Source organism: Globicephala melas, chromosome 16 (genome assembly GCF_963455315.2).
Source record: "Globicephala melas chromosome 16, mGloMel1.2, whole genome shotgun sequence".
Taxonomy (NCBI): Eukaryota; Metazoa; Chordata; class Mammalia; order Artiodactyla; family Delphinidae; genus Globicephala; species Globicephala melas.
The window spans coordinates 50,217,858-50,223,857 of NC_083329.1; the positions used below are offsets into that span (position 1 = coordinate 50,217,858).

General features: G+C 42.4%; 1 protein-coding gene across 7 annotated transcripts in view; it reads right to left on the minus strand.

Moving 5' to 3' along the window:
- CCSER2 (coiled-coil serine rich protein 2) overlaps positions 1 to 5,429 on the minus strand; it is a 162,786-nt gene extending 157,357 nt beyond the window's left edge. For 6 of the 7 annotated variants that reach the window (XM_060286121.1, XM_030862786.2, XM_060286119.1 and 3 more), the window contains exon 1: positions 5,199 to 5,429. The gene's annotated coding sequence lies outside the window, so the exon portion shown is untranslated. Of the gene's footprint in view, positions 1 to 3,271; positions 3,291 to 5,198 lie in introns of those variants that run through there. The other variant, XM_060286120.2, reaches the window with a different exon arrangement.
- Between the last annotated feature and the right edge of the window lie 571 nt (positions 5,430 to 6,000).

The following is a 6,000-nucleotide window of genomic DNA, read 5'->3' on the forward strand; positions in this document are numbered from 1 at the left end:
CCCCAGTTCAGTCTCTTGCCATCTTCCTGAATTAGCTCATCCTGTATTAGCTCATGCTTTCTACTCAGTCCCTGTCCTTGACAAGTACATAACCCAGTGGGGGAGTTAGTTGTGTCACTAAGTTAGGTACAATAAATCCCAGTCAATGCTATGAAAGAAATATAACAAAGCGCTGTGAGCGCATATTCATCTGTCATTACCCCACTTGATAACGTCCAAATCAACACTCCAGCTTCCCACTCTCTTATCAGTTACTAAGCCCCACAGCTTTCCATAATACCCCTGATCTCCACTTCCAACTTGCAGTTTAGGCTTCATTTCTCATTAGACCTATTTCAACCACTTCCTATCAGAAACACAATTCAATATATTTCCACTTTGCCACATCAGCCATCTCCCTAAAAGATATAACATACTATATCATCCCTTTGCTTTGAAACATCTAATATTTTTCCAGTACCTAAGAGATAAAGTTCAAATCCTTAGCAGAGAAAATAAAGTAATATAATATACTTTTCAAGTAGAGCCCTTTAAAAGCAGGCTGTTTGAGTTCTGGTTCCGATGCTTCCTAGCTGTGTTACCTTTGGCGGGTCACCTTACCTCTCTTTCTCATGTGCAAAATGAGGATATGAAAAGAACCTACATCTTAGGGTTGTTATGAGGATTAAGTAAGAAATTCTATCCAAGTACCAGCAAAGTAACCAGCACTCAATCAATGTTAATTACTACACCAGGGTTGTCTCATCTATCTAGAATGTCTTACTCCCAAAGGAAGAAGATAACCAAGGTTTTATTTTCGTACATTTTAGAATGATTAATAAAAGTTAAATCAGAAATGATCTTCTAGTTAATCCGGAAACAACAAAAACTTCAATAACCAAAAACTGCTTTCATGAAATTTTTGCCTAAGTTTACTATAACTTATTAAAAAACAAATACCCATTTATAAAAAAAACTAGGTTAGTTTCGTTTTGTTTCCTATTCAAGTTCAAGAAGAAAAAAGGCAGCAGTTTACCAATGGAAACTCACTTAGATATTTATAAGAATGTGATTCTCTATAGTATAAAATCCACAAAAATTAAATGCAATCTCAATTGCATATATTATTATTAAAGATATATACATATAACAAAAAGAACCATAGAAGCTTAAGAAAATAAAAATATGCATCAGATGGTAGAGTGACATTTGTTCGTAGAGCTCACAATCAAAAGATGAAATCACACACAAAAATTGTCAATGATTTTTTTTTGGTTTTTGTTGTTGTGGTCAATGACTTTAATAATTTTAAAACTGCAAAGTCTACAACAATAAAAATAACAAAAATAAAACAGATCACAAACATATTTCAAGAGAATAATATATTTATGATGCTAGGTACTAATGAAAATTGGTAAGAAGAGTCCAGTAAATTTATGGGCAAAGGACAAACAATTCATACAAAGGAGGAAATAAAATGAGAGAAATACTGCACTTCCTTTTCTATTGTGAATAGTGATCTTAGACAGCAGGTACCCTTATACCCATTTGAAAAAAAAAAAAGTTAAAAACAAAAGCCTGTAAAAGATAAAACTGGTCAACCAAACTGCTGGAAGCAGTAAAAAAAAAAATACTACCTTTCAGAAACAAACCTAGCAATATTTTTCAAAAGTGACAAAACCCTTCATACCTTTTGACCTTATAATCCCCCGCCTGGGGCTTTAGTCTAAAGGAAAGAAGCAAAACAAAGGACATCTCCATGTTAACTGCATCCCGTGAAAAACGGGAAGCAGCTGAGATGTCCAATAATTATAAATAAGTAAATAAATCAACTCACTGTAACACTGTATGATAATTTAAATATATAAAAACTATAGCAGTAAGAAAACATAAATATGAAGGCAAAAATTGAACTGTAATGCTGTGATTACAGTACAAAATCATGTATATATGATGAGAAATGAATAAGAGAATATTTTAAGTTTATTTTTTTTCCTTATTTCTTTGACCATTAAGTTGTCTGTTAGAATTGATCAGGCCTCCCATAGGAAGTACACATTTCAAAACTAACTTTTCAAAGGCATAAAACCACAATTTTTCTTTTCCAAAAAACCTATCACATAGAAGTAATCAGATAGGCTCTTTTCACGTACAGACTAGCGATACATGTAATTTTAGCCATGCTATTAGCCAGCTGTAACCTTATTTTATTAAATCTCATTTTACCATCAAAATGTAACTGTATGTGGGGGTCTCCATATGGTGAGCAGAAGCCACTTACTAAGGAGCACTCTATCCAACAATGAGGTCAAAAACCCCAGACGAATGGAATAGTGGAGGTTAGGTTTCTCCTATATCCTAAAATGAATCATCATGTTTCTTAGCCTCAAGGGCTCTAAGACCCTAGAAGCAGCAGGCAATTAAGCAGCCAAAGAGATTGAAAGTGGAAGCTGATTTGCTCTCCCTCTGAAAATTGACAACTTCCTCATTTTCCCCCAAAGCACCATGGAATAATGAAAAATACACAAGTGTGACATCAGGAGATGTGGGATACAAGTGACTCTTAGTAACTTCAAGTAAGTTTCTTGCCCTTTGGGGTGTCAGTCGTTTAACGGGTAAAATTTTTAAAGTTGAAACAAATAATCTATGAATTCTTTCAAGTTCAATATCCTACTAATAGACCCCTTTAACCAATATACGTCCAACTCTCTCAAAATCTCCCACTCTGATTATAAAACAAGACTTAGAAGTAGGCAACTGGGGGCAAGGACACAGATGGTCAAAAGACCTGGATTGTATCCCATCTCTGTCCCCTTCTACCTGCATGACCTCGGGCAAATTTCTTTGTCTTAAAGTCCTAAATTAAAGAAACAGCAAGGGCTTCCCTGATGGTGCAGTGGTTGAGGGTCCGCCTGCCGATGCAGGGGACATGGGTTCGTGCCCCGGTCCGGGAAGATCCCGCATGCGGCGGAGCGGCTGGGCCTGTGGGCCATGGCTGCTGAGCCTGCGCGTCCAGAGCCTGTGCTCCTTAACGGGAGAGGCCACAACAGTGAGAGGCCCATGTACCGCAAAAAAAAAAAAAAAAAAAAATTAAAGAAACAGCAATACTTACTGGCCATATTCTTTTTATTCTTGTGTCATAAAACATATTGGTTTTTTTCTGTCTTAAGTGGGGTTTCATTCCTAACCAGCAACAACAATTTTGACTTTATTCCTGGAAATTTTAAAGTACCTTGTGCAGTCACCGCTTCTAAGTTTTCTAACACAGAAAGAGGTAGTTAATATACTTTACCTATAAACTATATTCAGGATTAGGAGCATTCCTCAAAAGTTCATTCAGTAAACAGTTTGTGAGCACCTGTGCCATAAAACAGCATGTGTTAGAGTTGCAAAGGTCCCTTCCCTTAAGAAGCCCAAAAGTCTGGTGAACACAGCCATATTAACAATTCATTAACTACCAACTGACAAGTCCTAACTGCAGAATGTACAATGTACTAGTGGATCAGTGAAGACAAGTGAGATAAGATGTCTGGACAAGATTCAGAGGTGATAATTTGGTCAGGTCTTGAAGGGTAAGTTGTTTACTAGATGGAGAAGAATTCTCAATAGAGGTAACAGTGTAAAACCACAAAGAAAGATGACATCTTCAGAGAACTCTAAGTAGTCTTTATTCAGAGGGCAGGCAAAATGGTAGAAGATGAAATGAGAAACAAAGACAAGTACGAGAAATCGTGAAGGGCTCTGACTTTTATCAAATACAGATTATGAAGAGTCACTGCCAGACTTTTAAACATGAAATCAAAGTCCCCTCTTCTTCCCCAATCAAAGTTGAGTCAAGACAACAAACAGAAAATGAAGGTCTGGATGTGAAAAGGTACAATAAATTGCCTTGTTGTGTTTTTTTAAATGGAGAGTTCCTGCTGTTCAGGATGGCTTCTAGCAGTTTCTTACTATGGCGTATTAATACAACACTGAAGTAAAACAGTATGAATTACAGCTAAAGGTTCAAGAAAGTGTGTGTTTACCCAAAGATTATTTGACATCAGTGTTGTTGAGAACGCTAAAGAAAACAAGCAAATAAGAAAATACTAAAGATACTAAGTAATAAATTAAGAGAGGCAAACAGTAATAACATCTAAGACTGACTTCAGGCAAAACATTCAGGAATGTTTAAATCCTTATAATACATATATTGATTACAGATAAGACATGTTTTTTGTGACTATCTTTTGCAGAAGGCAAGTATCTTAAATGCCTTTTGGTTAAAGAAGAGGTGCCACAACCAAACTCTCTTTAAAACTAGTCTAGAAGATGATGCTTAAGAAGAAGAAAAAGAAAAAACTGGCAAAATTAATAGGTTCCATTAATATTTTAATGCTCAGGAAAAAAAGGGAGAAAAGAAATGCCTTTCAAAAGGTTATTTTGGAAAGCCTAAGCTCCATTTATCTCACCAATGGGAGTGAAACACAGACATTCCAATCTGGGACTACGAAGAGTCCCTGCATCACTAATTTCCCACTGTTCAGGCCTAGTCTAGGAACAGCAAGCCTAACTGGCTGGGTAGCCCACAAAGATGAATTTGCAATTACTGAAATTCAAACTCAAGCTTAGCCGTCAAATGCTCCCTCAAAGGAGTCATTCTCCCTTTGCCTGACAAAAAAGAGTAGGTACATTAAAAAATATATATATATGTATAAAAACAGCAGATGTCTAAAAAGGAGAGAGAAGCAGCATCTGAACCTATGGCAACGATGTGGTCCACCAAAGTTTTGTCTCAGGATGTGTTTAGGGTGTGTCTTTGTTTGGGCCCAGTAATTAAAAAAAAAAAAACCACAGTCATTCGGGGCACCCCGGTACTTGGTACTTTCCCTATCATCCCTCACTAGCATCCTGGCTCTGAAATCACTGGGTATCTCAGCCTCGCCCTGATTTCTCCTTGAGAGAGGGCCGCAGCCGCAGCGGCCCACGGGCCCTGATATGCCTGTCACAGCCCCAGGGGCGAGGGGCGTCCGACCTCCCCGCTCCACGCCTGCCTGCCCTCAGGCGGCTCGCGGAGACTCCAGAGGGTCGCTCCGGAGGGCAGGAGGCCGGAGGACGCCACGGCCCTATCCCGGGCGCCCGGACCTGGGCCCCGGACCGCGCCCCCTGCCCAGGGCTGCCGCGGGCGCTCGCCCCGCCCCGACTCCGGCCCCTGCTCCCGCCCCGACCCCGACTCTCACCGTGCGGAGGTCGCGCTGCCTCCTCAGCCGCGGCCCGGCTGCGGGTCGCCCAGCGACCTACAAGCCAAAGGACGGCAGGTGAGGCGAGGGGCCGCCCGTCACATCCCCGCTGGCCCAGCCGCCCGACCCACAGCAGCCAGCATCACGTCCACGGCCTGAGGGAGCGCTGGACTCCAGAGCCACCGCGCCCCCTCCCTCGGCCGGCGCCCGCCTGGACTCCGCCCTCCGGGGCCCCCGAACCGCGCGCGCGCAGCCCCGCCCCCCGGGACGCCCTGCGCAGGCGCGAGCCTCACGAGGTTAGGCCCCGCCTTTGGGCCCGCCCCTGCCGCCTGACTCCGGCTTCTGCCCATTTCTGGCACCGCCCCCGCCCTCTCGCCAGCCTTTCCCAGGCTACGCCCCCACTTCAGGACCCGCCCCCTTCCACTGACCTTGCCTCTCTGCCCCCTGACTCAGGCCTTTCCTGCGCCCAACTTGTGACGCCAGCCTGGTGGCTGACGCACCTATAGCCGGCCTCCTGGAGCAACATTTGCCTCTTTACCTCGGTCAAACCTGTCAACTAAACCTCCTGACCCCGAAAAGTTAGGAGTAGTCTGAGCTTTGGGACTGACATGGGCTCCTCTCCCACGTTTCGGTGAAGTGGACAGATCTAACATTTTGTGTTTTCAGGTCCATCCCTGTTTTCTGCCCTCCGGTGCTTGCTCTGGATAATGCCGGATCTTACTGAGAACCAACACTCTGCCGGATCTTACTGAGATTGAGTGGAAGAAATAGGCACACCGGAGTGCTGAGAGTGGAAACAGCT